The sequence below is a fragment of the Bison bison genome, unplaced genomic scaffold, assembly GCF_000754665.1.
Source record: "Bison bison bison isolate TAMUID 2011002044 unplaced genomic scaffold, Bison_UMD1.0 scf7180017864518, whole genome shotgun sequence".
Taxonomy (NCBI): domain Eukaryota; kingdom Metazoa; phylum Chordata; class Mammalia; order Artiodactyla; family Bovidae; genus Bison; species Bison bison.
This window is the reverse complement of record NW_011495071.1, coordinates 16,296,941-16,309,910: the sequence shown is the minus strand read 5'-3', so window position 1 is coordinate 16,309,910 and position 12,970 is coordinate 16,296,941. Positions and strand designations below refer to the sequence as shown.

Below are 12,970 nucleotides of genomic sequence, written 5' to 3'. Positions count from 1 at the left end.
GGGGGCGCGGGGCCGCGGGCGGCCCTCGGGCTGGGCCACCGGGCGGGTCACTCGCTCGCAGCCTGCGAATCCCCAGCTGCGCCTCCACCGCCGGCCTGGCCGCCGCTCACAGGCTCTCACTCGCTCCCAGTCAGTAAGTAGACGGCGCTCCCCGGGTTGGATTTTGTGCCCAGCCTGGTAGGGGCAGAGCCTTCTTGTGATTATTTGGATATTATGTGTCGATGTAGCAGTGTGAGTGCTCCTGAGTGCGAGCGAGCTTCAGAGGGAGGGAGTGTGTCTGGGCCGGCATGTGAGCATATAGAAATTTCTAGCATGCGTCCTAAGGTGTGAACGTGGGTGACAGGGTGTGCCTTTCTGTGCTTGTGGCCTTACGTGTGCCTGGATCTGGAGTGTGTCCGCAGGTGGCACATGCTGTCCTGTGTGGACTGGGTCAGTACTGTTGGAAGTGGAGGCTCAAGTGTGTGTGGCAGGCAGGCTCCACGGGGCTGAGCGAATGTGTGGATGGCTGGATGCCTGTGAGTGAGCAGATGAAGGCAGGGGCGGAGGATAAGTAGTGTTATCTGAACTCAGACTTTCTAGGGTGACCCGACTTGTCCCCAGCTGGGGTGTCTTCTCTGTGGGTCACGCAGCTTTGGTTTCTTAGGACTCTGAGCAGGGCAGGAGCTCAGCACCAACACCAGAGAGAATGAGGTTCCAAGCCAGCTGTGGAGACAGCCCCATGGTCACCTTGGAAGGAGACAGGAGGACCGGGGCATGAGCAGACCACTCACCTACAAACACTCACAAGGCAGCCACATGCTCACAGCTGCTCATGTGTGCACATCTTCCTACCACTCACACCACTCTCACATGTGCTACATCTCAGGACTCATGTTCTTTCAGCATGTACACCTAGCAATAGTGACACGTATCCAACAGGTAGCTCCATGTGTAAAACATAAGTGTGCAAACTGGGTCACCCCAGTCTCAGCCTCTAAGGTCCCTTTAGCCTCCATGTGGCACCTTGGGCAAGTCTAAGAAACTGGGTAGGAAGTATCTTCAGTCAGGGGCTTTGGCTGGGGGCTGAGGGCAGATGACACTGACTTTCTCTTCCTTAGTGTTTATGGTTTGGTCTAAGGAGTGCCTGAGTTCTCATCCCACCAGCTTCTCTCCTATGCAGGGGAGCAGATGGGCTTCAGCCATTTCTTGAGGATGTGCTGGAACCTAGCTTTCCCTGGCCTGGTCCTCCACCTGACCCTTGGGGATGGTTTAATACAGGCAGGCTGTGGTCAGTTGGGCAGCCTTTTGCAGAGTGAAGCTGGTGGGGAAGGAGGTCTGTGTGCCTTCCCTAGCCTTCTTGTTTGTGGGGGGTCCCCAGCCACCTTAAAACTCAGGAAAAGACTCTGGAAAACTGAGGTACCCACCATGAGTCCTAGGCTGGTTCCCCAGTTTTTAATTCATCAGCTACATACACCTAACAATCAGAATTTTAGAGCAACAATTAGGACTCACAGGGCATCAAGGCAGGCCTGTTAAGTTAACATAGTTCCAACTTAAAGAAGAGAACTCAGACAACTGCAAAAACGGTAATAGTAACAACCGCTATTTGTTGAATCTGTAATATATGCTTCATTTCATTTAGTTTTCACAACAGCCTTATTAGGTTAATAGTCCCCTCCCCCCTTGTTTTCTCTAACAAGGAAATTGAAGCTTAGAGTGCTCAAGAGATTTCTTGAGGTCTCTGTGACTCTTGAACTCATGACACAACCTGTATGTTTCCCTTCTTACACTGGCTGCCAGGAAGCTCTTAGTTCATCATATTTGCTTCATCCTCATAAATGTATTCATTGGAACCCTGGTTTTGACTTTTAATTTCTGCTTTAATAACTTTATAGCACACCCATCTTTAACTGTAAACTTCTACATCCTTTGTAGAGAGAGATCAGAATAAATAAATGAACAATCAACAATTAAGCATTTTATTGGTCTCTGAGGAGGAGAACCACGCTGCATAGAGTTTTGGGGGACATCTCCAATTTCAAATATTTCATCTGGCTTTCAAACCATATGTTTCCATTTTGGTTTCTATATTTTTGGCTTCTGATTTGTGACCACGTCTTGGGGCTTTTCTTCCTAGTGGCTCTGGGAGAAAATGCCCATCTCTGTGCTGGCTCAGACAATGGGGATTGTTGCGAATGAATTGGGCCATTGATAAAGTTCCCCTCCTTTGACTGCTTCAGCTGCCAGCTTCTCCCTGTCTCAAAAGCAGGAGTGTTTGGGTGCCCGAAGGAGTTTGACCTCTGCCCTCTGCCCGGCCCTGGCCCCATGGCCACCCCACTCCTTCTGTGATCCCGCCTAAGCCTCGGGCCCTGCTTGGAGGTCTGTGTCTCTTGGACCTGAGCTCTGCCTCCCTCGGTGTGGATCACATGGTCTCTGATCAGCGATGGCGTTTCTGGAGCCAGAGCTCAGTAGGAGGAATGTGGGCTTTGGAGTGTGGAACACACAAAGGGCCTCTCTGCCCCCTTCCCTAGATCTGGGAGACCATAGGCTAGTGTTCACTTATTTTTCTTTTTCCCCATGAGGGGCTCTCCTGTTTGCCACATGGTCAGAAAGTCATTTGTCACCTCTGTTCTGCAAGAGAAGTGTGTCACCAGAGTCATCTGAAAGCAAGGCAGGCCTTCAGCCACATTGTAAAGTTGGCAAAACTCCTAATTAATTTACTGTAAGACTGCTTCTTTTAGCCAACCTGAGACTATCGGTATTTGGAAGGGGGAGGAGTGGGAGTCAAGGCTTAGCACTAGAGATTACGGAGAAGGGTGCGACAGAAGATGAGATAGTTGGATGGCATCACTGACTCCATGGACACGAGTTTGAGCAAACTCGGGGAGATAGTGATGGACAGAGAAGCCTGGCGTGTGCTGCAGTTTATGGGGTCACAAAGAGTCAGAACAACAACAGCAACAGAGATTACTCGATAGGACTCCCGTGGTGGGCTTTAAGGCTTTGTGTTGAGCTCTCACCTCTCAGTATGCATTAAATCACCTGCTACTGGCATGTGTTTCCCACGTTCAAGCTGAAGTCTCCCAGAGGCACTCCCTTATGGGGGAGGAAGAGTTGCTGGCCTGGGGCTCTAGGAAGTGTCTGGTGCTGGGTGGTGTGCTGGTGGGTTGAGGTGGGTGAGGGGTTTGTTCCTTCCCGGGTAAATGCCATCTCAAAAAGGTAAGACTTGATTACATCTCTACTGGGAATTTAAGCTAAAACAGTTTTTAAATCCAATAAGAGAGCCTCTTATTGGAGGCTTAGGTCTTCCCTGGTGGCTCAGAGGATAAAGCTGAGCCACCAGGCCTGTAATGCAGGAGACCCGGGTTCGATCCCTGGGTTGGGAAGATTCCCTGGAGAAGGAAATGGCAACCCATTCCAGTATTCTTGCTTGGAGAATCCCATGGACAGAGGAGCCTGGCAGGCTACAGTCCACAGGGTTGCAGAGTCGGACACAACTGAGTGAATTAACTTCACTTCACTTCACTTCAAGAGAGCCTCAGGTGAGGCAGTCAGTACTTCTGTGGGAGAAGGTTTGCTCAGTTACTCACATTCTTTAGTTTATCTACTAAAGGTCAACTCCCTTGTTAGGTTCTTTGCATCTTTTGTTTCAGGAAATGGCCACAGGGAAACTGAGGCACTGCATTGTAGACAGGCGCTTTACCGTCTGAGCCACCAGGGAAGTCCAACTGAAGCACAGCAAGGTTAAATGATTAGCCTGAAGGTAGAACCAGCAAAAGTTCCATCCCAGGTCTGTCTGATGCCAGAGCCTGTGATGAAGACTCTGTGGTCTGTGGTCCTTTGACCATTCCCCAGCTCAAAGACCCTGGAAGCAAGCAAGTCCAGGCCTTTGGGCCTACTGGAGGAGAGCTGAAGGCTTGCCTTCTCTGGCTCTAGGACCTGAATATCACTGGTGTCAGTAATCTTCCTGGCCTCAGATGGGGACTGCTGCTCTGTGGGAAGCAGGGGTGGGGAAGGCCTCGCAGGAGGGTGGGGAACCCCCTGCCAACCCCACCACCTCCCTGCCAACCACTCCCTCGGGGTGGCCTCCAGAGGCCTCACTTCTTCCCTGGAGCAATTTCTGTCCTGGGAACCGAGCCTCCACCCAGATACTGTGATCCAGCCAGCCCAGTCCCCTCTTCCAGCTGCATGGTGCCCTCAGTGCCAAGCTCTGGGGGAGTCCTGAATCCTCTGAGGACGTCTCTGGGCATACCAGACCTCATTCGGCGTGAGGCAGCGTCTGTAGGCGTCAGCAGTTTGGCTGGTTAATTGTGTATAGTGTTCACTTTTTGCTGGAGAAATGGAGGTTTTGTCTTACAAACCAAATATCCTGGGTTTGGAAACCATGTGAAATGCATGTTGTCTGGAGGTGTGGGCTGCATTGTGGGTCTGTGTGTGGTGCTGGTTTAAAAGACATGATCAAGGGACAGGCATTTGACTCGGTACTGCTTGTTGCCCCTGATGGAGGGTCAGAGGTGGGCTGCATAAGCCAGCAATGTGCAGAGAAAAAGAGCATGGGCTTTGCTGTCAGATCTGACTTGGAGCCCGTTTTTGAGTCTGTAAGAAGGGGTTCCTTACAACACAGTGGTGATGTTAGAACTGGAAAGTCTATTAAAGCATGGTGTCCGGCATAGAACAGGTGGACTGTAAATGCATATTCTTCCTCTTGTCCCAATTTCCTGCTGGAAAAGAACACTAGGCTGATGGCAAGAGGTCCAGATTCCAGCTGTAGCTCAGCATCTGGGTACACTGTCTTACCTTACCCTCTCCAGGCCTCACTTTTCTCATGCATAAAAAACTGAAAAGAACTAATTTCCTTTATCCTTCAGGATATCCTATTTTTTTGAAGATTGTGAAAGAGACCAAAGTCAGGGGCTCTCTTGGAAGATGCAGAAAAATTTGTCACTATCGTTCTCGTATCCATGCTGCGGTATTAACTGAGATCCTGTGACGTGCTTGGACCCATGCAGAGCACTGAGCATGCAGGTGTCAGGAGTTTCCTGGTCCTCATGTGGCAAGACAGGCTTGTGAACAGTGACAGGCTTCTCTGTGGAACAGGATCGTGGCAGGCACTGGTGTATCAGAAGAGGAAGTGTCTGTCACTCCCAGCTGGAGCAATCAGGGAGGCCTTCCATGAGGTGAGAATTCCTGGTCTGGATCTGGAAAGATAACGGGAAGATTCCAGGAGGCTAAGAGGAGGGCCAAGAGATCAGCATAGGCTAAGGCACAGAAGCCTTGGCTTGTGTGGTAAAGCTCGGGGGATTTTAGGCAGTGAGGGTACTGGCTAGTGTGACGAGAAAGAGAGAGAGAGAGAGTGTGTCAGGGCTGGCTGATTGTACTGAAGTGTTCGGATTTTTATCATGACAGTTATGAGGTACTTTAAGCACGGGGAGGGTCATGGCTGGACATGGGCTCGCTCATTCACTCAGCAAATATAAAAATAAATTTATATCCCCTTTAATTTTGGTATATCAAAGTAGTGAAAATTTACAAGACTGGTAAAAAAAAAGATCCTTTATCTGCATCCTTTAATCAATTACAAGACACTGCATTTACTTCATTTGTTTTTCCTTCCTTCTCTCTCTCATAATATAAAATGTTATTTTACTATTTATGTATATTTCAATTAGGAATTTCCCAGGTGGCTCAGTGGTAAAGAAAATGTCTGCCAATGCAGGAAATACAGGAGACAAGGGTTCCATCCCTGAGTAGGGAAGATCCCCTGGAGGAGGAAATGGCAACTTGCTTCAGTATTCTTGCCTAAGAAATCCTATGGACAGAGGAGCCTGGCGGGCTACAGTCCACGGGGTCACAAAGGAGTCAGACATGACTGAGAAATGGAACATACATATTTAAATTACCTGTATAATTTATACTTTATTGTTCATTTATTATAATGATGCATATTTATGTTTTTATCATGTATATATGAATACATGTAACATATTCATATTTCTGATCAATTTGAGTAAATTGAAGACATGGTGCCCCTTTGCTCATAAATACTTAAGTGTGTATTTCATTTAAAAAAGGATATTCTCTGACTACAATACAATTATGTCCTATTAACGTCTCTATAGCTCTCCCATCTTCCTTGCCCTGTTCAGGGTCCAGTCTGTAGACTGCATTTAGTTGTCATGTTTCCTTAGTCTCCTTTAATTTGGAGCAGTTCCTCTGCTTTATCTTTCTTGATATTTGCGTTTTTGAATGGCACAGGCCAGTCATTATGTTGAGTATCCCTCCGTTTGGACTTATCTAATGGTTTTGCATGACTGGATTCAAGCTATGCATGATGAGCAGGAGTACCACTAAAGTAAGGTTAGCATACCAGAAGCACAGGCTGTGGGGACTGTCCCAGTACTGACGATGGGAGCTTTCGTCACTTGCTTGAGGTGATATTCACCAGTTTCTTCACTGTGCCATTACTGCTTTTCCCTTTGTAATTAATAACTTATGGAGAGATACTTTGAGGTTATGTAACTATCCTGTTCCACATCAAATGTTTAGTCACTAATTTCATCATCATTGATACTTTTGAATCTGTCATTTCTTCTATACTACTTGGCATTTTACTATAGGAAAAATCTTTCCCTTCTCCCTTTCTTTCTCTCTTTCTCTCCCCTTCCTTCCTTCTTTCTTTCATTACTGTGAACTCATAGATTCTTAATTTATTCAGTGGGTGAATAAATTTGTATGTTTTATTTTGATGTTCAAATTGTCCCAGATTTGGTCAGTGGGAGGCTCTGCAAATTGGCTCCTGTTTCTTTCGAATTTCCCCCATCGTTCTCTGAGCACTTGCTTACTGTTGCTCTGGCAGGATGTTCCAGGCTCATCTTGTTCTTTCCTTGCTCCAGCCCTGAAATTAGTCATTTCTCCAGGGAGTCCCGGATCCTTTTAGTGGAGAATGGTATTTAGAAACCAAAACCTGGGGCTGCATATGCTCCCTATTACTCGTGTGTCATTGCTTTTATGCCCTCTTAGCAAACAGAGCTAGGGTATACAGTTATAATAAAAAATAAAACAAATTATTATGTATTTTTAGAAAGAAAAAACCCAAGTGACTGAGAGAGAGTGAGTGAGAAGGTAGGGATGCTTTCGATGACTTTCCCAACCCAGGGGATTGAACCCGCATCTCCTGTGTCTCCTGAATTGTAGGCAGACTCCCTATCCACTGAGCCACTGGAGAAGCCCTAATAAAAAATAAAACAAATTATTATATATTTTTAGAAAGAAAAAAATGTGAGTGACTGAGATAGAGAATGAGAGGGTAGTATTGCTTTAGAAGGGTAGTCAGGGAGGGACTCTTTGAGGAAGAAGGCAGTATTTAGAAAGACCTACAGTGTGGAATGGATGGATTGGAAGGAGAGAGAGCTTGAGGATTGTTTTATTTATCCAGGCAATGATTATGAGGACCTGAAATAAGTCAGGGTAGAGGGAAGGTAGAATCAGGTAACTGGTTGAATGCAGAAGGTAAGGGAGGTGAAGGAGGGAGGTTGACATTTCCAAGACCTCTCAAACTGAGCGTGTGCAAAATGGAATTTGTGCATTCTTGCTCGACACTGTCCTGTTCATATGTGGTCCTCTTCAGGACTGAGTGACTTCACTTCACTTCAGGTATTTCAGATCTTAGGAATGGCTCCTTCGTCTATGTATCTATGTGTGTGAGAGAGCTGGCAATCATCTTCAATGCTTTTCTCTTTTAAAGCTCATATCCAATCCACCACCAAGTCTGTTGTGTTCTCTTGAAAATCCCTCTCCAATCTATCACTTCTGTCTCCGTCCCCACCAATATCACCAGAGTACTGTGAGAGCTTCCTAACTGGTCTACCGATACCCATGCTGGCTTCCTCCAATTTGTTCTCACACAGCAGCCAAGTGTACTTCAAAACACAGCTCCTGTCATTTCCCTCCTCAAAAGTACTTCAGTTGTTTCCTCTTGATCTTAAGCTAAAGACCAACCTTTTCCGTAAGTCCTGCAAAGCCATGTGTCTGAGCCCCGCCTCCACTCCTGTGTCCTCCTGCCCAGTCTTTGTTTTCCTCTCTCCTGGCCTTGTCTCAGACCCTTGGGCTCGTCAAGCCTCCTGCCACAGGCCTTTAAATTTGCTGTTCTTCCGCTTAGAACAGTCTTCCTTCATGTCTTCACCTACTGAATTCCTTTTATGTCTCACCTTTCAGTTCGGCTGTCACTTCCATGGCCTCCATGATTAGGTCAAATCCCATTCTACAAAGCTTCACGGTACATATACTTCCTTCAAATGTATCATAGTTGCGATTTTACGTTTATTTACAATTATTTCATGATAATTAATGCTTACTTTTCTTATTTGATGATGAGTTTTGCTCACTGCTTTATTCTGGCAATTAGCATGTTACTGACACCTGCCACAAAATTTATGGGATAAATGAATGAATAAAATTTTATCAGCCAAGCAATCAGATAGACGGTGGTGCCATTCAGTAGAATAAAAATTCTAAAGAAGAAGTAGATTTGGGGAGGACGATTATAATTCATTTTAGGACATGTTACATTTGAGGTGCCTGTCACCCCGTGGCTACCTCTGAAACATCTTACTGTCTTTGGGCAAGCAAACTAGACTGCCGTTCAGGAGCTTTGAGAGGACTGGTGATAGATGGCATCTAATTCCTGGATGATTTTAAGAAATTCCTGGATAAAATAGCTAAGTCACATGGCCTCCGTGAGCTGTAACTTACTTTCTGGGTTTCTGGAGGATACAGGACATCTGAGAGGCCTTCCTGTGGTTTTTTCTGCCTCCTTGCCTGCTACAAAGGATTTAACAAACATTTATGAAGGCTTCTTGGAGACTGAGAATCACTTGCCTGATTCATCTCAGTCAGGAGTTGCCAACCTCCTCGCCATCCCTAAGACTGCACTAGAGACAGGCTGAAAAGAGAATTCAGAGATAGGGTCTTGCCAAGCCCAGTGAGGTGTCCTTGCAAAGATGCCAATGGCACCAGGATGGAGAACGTATTCAATCACTCCGGCCCACCCACTCCTGCATTCCTCACTCACTCATTCTATATATGTTTCACCTTCACAATCACTTGCTCACCCACCCATCTATCCATCTGCAAACGAGAGTTTATGTTGGGTCTGTAGCAGGGCTCAGGGCTGGTGAGTCACCCTCACCTGCCTCTTCCCTATGGTCCTCAAGTCCAGGAGCCCAGGTGAGGTGACGTCAGGGTGGGGAGGCATCACTGTGCTGAGGAAGGCCCTGTGTGCTTGCAAAGTGTTAACAGCAAGAGAGGGAGATGCTACTTGCCTGTTCCTCTTATTTCACTTCTTGCTTTTCTAGTGTCCCGTTCCCTCTATCGATGGTGATGAGAGCTTAGGAATTAAGCTCCTTAATCAGATAGATAGGTGGTGGCAGCTGGTTTCCACAGCAGTACTCAGGGCTCAGGCTTAAAAGGGAAAGAGAAACACAGCTCCCCATGAGTCCCATCATGAAAAAGAGGACGCTTTTGTTTTCTTCTTCATTTCCACCAGGATTGCCCTTTTAACCCTATGGAATTTGCAGAGAGGCCGAGGGTGGGGAGGACGGGACAGCAGGGTTTAAAATGTGGCATTTAGAAACCAGGCAGTGGATTGATCCTGGCCCTGCTCCTCTAGAAGCTGCTCTTTCAGTTCTCTGGGGCTTGTCATTTACAAAGAGACCCCCAGAATGTGTGCTGTCCATCTGCTGCAACATCAGACAGGGCTGGGGCTGAGCAGACATAGGACAATGGCAGCTACATCAGATAAGAGCATCTTGGAGACATGCCTGAAGGTGTCCAGGATCTAAGCTACAGACTCCTTCACTCATTCCCTCCCTCCCTCATTCATTCAACGATGGTCTATTAATACTTAGCACCTACTCTGTGCCATGCATTGTTCTAGGCACTGGAAATATAACAGCAAGCGAAACACCTGCTCACAGAGAATTTGCTTTCTGTTGTGGAAAGACAGTAAAATGGTTGATCTATGCAAAATGATGCTGAGTGCTGTGAGAAATATAAAAGATATAAAGGGAGTTCCAAGGGTGGGAGAGGACTTATACATTTATGCTAAGTCAAGAGGTTCTCTCTGATATGTGGCTATTTAAACAGAGGCCACAAGGGCTCTGTTTAAGTGAAAGGGCTAGCTATGTGGATATGGAGGGGGAGGAGCAGTCAGCACTTCAGTGTTCTGGGTGCCCTGTGGTCTGGGTTGGGGTGGGGCGGTCTGAATAAGTTTCTAGGAGGAGACCGCATTTAAGCTGCATCTTGACATGTGGGGACAGCAAGTCAGTCCTGAAGAATAGCAGGAAACTTGCCTTGAAGCGTGAGCATAAGGAGAGGGTTTGGTAAAGCCCAAAGAGGTGGGTGGGGTGGAAACAAGATGCGGAGAGTGATAAGCACCAGGCTCAGGAGCTCAGATCTGAGATGAGAGACACTGGGGAGCCACTGCAGATTTTCAAGGAGATGATACAATGAGAGCAGTGTTTTAAGAAGCTGCAACTAACATTAGAATAGTCTGGGAGCTGTGCAACCAGCAAGAAGACAATTGCCTTGTGTGAGCCTACATGGTCTTATTGCCCACCAGGACCCTAAGATTGGGAGGAATATTGGGGTAGCCCCTAGATGCACAGCAGGTAGGGATGCAGTGATGTGGGGCTCTAATGGCCAACAGAAGAAGCAGGTGATGAAGTAGGTTTCACTGGGACAAACCTCAGATGTGTCCTGGAACTTGAAGGTATCTTTGAGCAAAGACCACAGAGAAGCCAGGGTTCTGGGCAGAGCAAGTTGCAGAAAAGACTTTGGGTCTGATCTCTGGCCATGAAGCTTCTGGGGAGGGGGTCCTTGGATTGTAGGAACATTTTGTTAAGAGAAGAGCTTCGGAGACGGGAAATTGGAAGTCCAGAAAAGGAGCATAAATTATCCAAGGCCATACAGGAGCACGTGTGGCAGAGAAAGGTCAAGCATCTTATTTGAATTCATCTTGGAGGAATTACTATGCCTTATTTAATTTTACATTTATATATATATATCTTTTAATGGAAGAGGAGATTCTAAGAAAAAGGAAATTGTTTTATGCATCTACTTCTCCATCATCTAGCTGCAGCCTGATACAGAGCAGATGCTCTCTTGACATGGACCAAGGCTGATGTGAGACTGGTCTCAGATGTGGGAGCAGAAAGAGCCGCCTGTGAGTTGGGGGAAAGCTTGGCTCTGGATCCCTCATGCACTTCGTGGCCTGGCCATTTCTACCTCAGTTAGACTCACAGCTCTTGGTCAAGGGGCCATGGATGTGAGGAGTAGGGGGCTGCTCTCACAAGGGTGTCTGCTGAAAGGGAGAGGTGACAGGTGTGAGGGGCTGGGTGTCTTCGGTCTGAGGCCATTGCAAGAGAGAGGGAGAGGTCCTGCCCAGCTTGAGAGAACAGCCTTCAGGGGAGTTCGCAGCCTCTAGGTGGGTACCTGGGATGCATGTTTATACGTAAGTGCTGTGTTTGGTCTGGCCTGAGGCTGGGCTCCCAAAAGTTCACCGAACACACTTATCTGTTCCCCTCCTGTCCCAAGGAGCTGAAGGCCACACCTTTAAGAAGAGGTACTGTTCTTTGCCCACAGCATGCAGAAGTCTGACTTAACAGCAGGATTTCAGATGGAACTGTCCTCTGATATGCCTCCGTCCTCCCACTCAGGATCTTAGTGGGAAGGGATGAGCTGGGGACAGTTTCCTGAAAAGTCAGAGGGATTTGTGCTGTAGCTCCTGCCAGTCCAGGCCCTGGGGTCTGCGTCAGCCCTGGACGAGTCATTGCTTCTTAAGCTTTTGGTCAATACAATCTGTTTGTCTTGTACTATGGTGTTGACAGAGGGATTTCCACATGGAGATGAGTGAGTAATATGTATCAGCAAACTGAACCTGTAGACAGAGGAGAATAAGTGCCCTGAGTTTGGCATCCCTCAGTGAATGTCCTGGGAGAGGCGGTGGGGTTTTCTTCAGGGGTGGTGTCATCACACTCTTGAAGGTAGTAGCATCATGAACCAGGTTTTGGAAAGAACCTGAGAGGAAGGGAAGAAGGAACTGAATTCTAATCTGGGTTCAGCCACAAATTTCCCCTGTGACTTGGGCAAATCTTTTGCCCTCTCTCAACCTCAGTTTCCTTTGTCATGAACCACGGGGTTGGAAGAGAGGATTCCTGAGGACCTGTCCTATAACCTTCCTGGTTTATTGTTTACATAATGCTAAGGAATTTTGATTGACACCTTAACTTCGAGATTTTTATCCTGGCCCAGGTCTCTTACTTTGCCTGAAATTCTACCTTTATAAATTCATGCCTTTGGTTCTTTTAAGAGACTCATATCCATATTGACTAACGAAATCCTTATTATTTTTATGACCTCGTATAAGGATACGAAGCGGTGTAATCTCCTTGTATTTCAGCCTTTGTAGCAACCGTGCTGGGTAATCAAAGATACATTATTATTTCCAGTCTGCACATGAGAAAAGAGGCCCAGAGAAGTTAAGTAGTTTGACAAAGTTCATGAAGTTACCTTAGTTGAAGCTGCAGGTTTCTTGGCTGTTGGCTTATGTTCTCTGGTTCTACCATTTGGGTTTGGAAAGGGAGTTCTAAGGTCTGCATAGGATGCGGGTTGTGTTTATCAGATGGCACAAGTTATCAGGATGACAGCATCCACCCCCACATATCTGGACCACATAAGCTGAAGTGTTCTCAGCCTGGGGCAGCCCCACCCAACCCAGGCACAGTGGTGAGGGGCTGTGCTGGCCTCTGTGCCTAGTTATACAAAGGCAGGTCAGGGTAAGAAGCAGGTCCTCTGCAGCAGGTTTTGCACTGATAATCCTGTGCTCTTGTCTGCCAGACTATTTTAGCAGGGAGGTGGGTAACTGGCCAAGCCCAGGTCTTTCTTTCTATCCATCCCCCCAGGCCCCCCCCCCCGATTTACTGAGCTATAATTG

At 47.1% G+C, this 12,970-nt stretch overlaps 1 protein-coding gene across 1 annotated transcript in view; it reads left to right on the top strand.

Annotated features, from left to right (window-relative positions):
• Positions 1 to 74: 74 nt before the first annotated feature.
• INSC (inscuteable homolog (Drosophila)) overlaps positions 75 to 12,970 on the top strand; it is a 138,311-nt gene continuing 125,415 nt past the window's right edge. The window contains exon 1 of the mRNA XM_010830562.1: positions 75 to 133. The gene's annotated coding sequence lies outside the window, so the exon portion shown is untranslated. The remainder of the gene's footprint in view (positions 134 to 12,970) is intronic.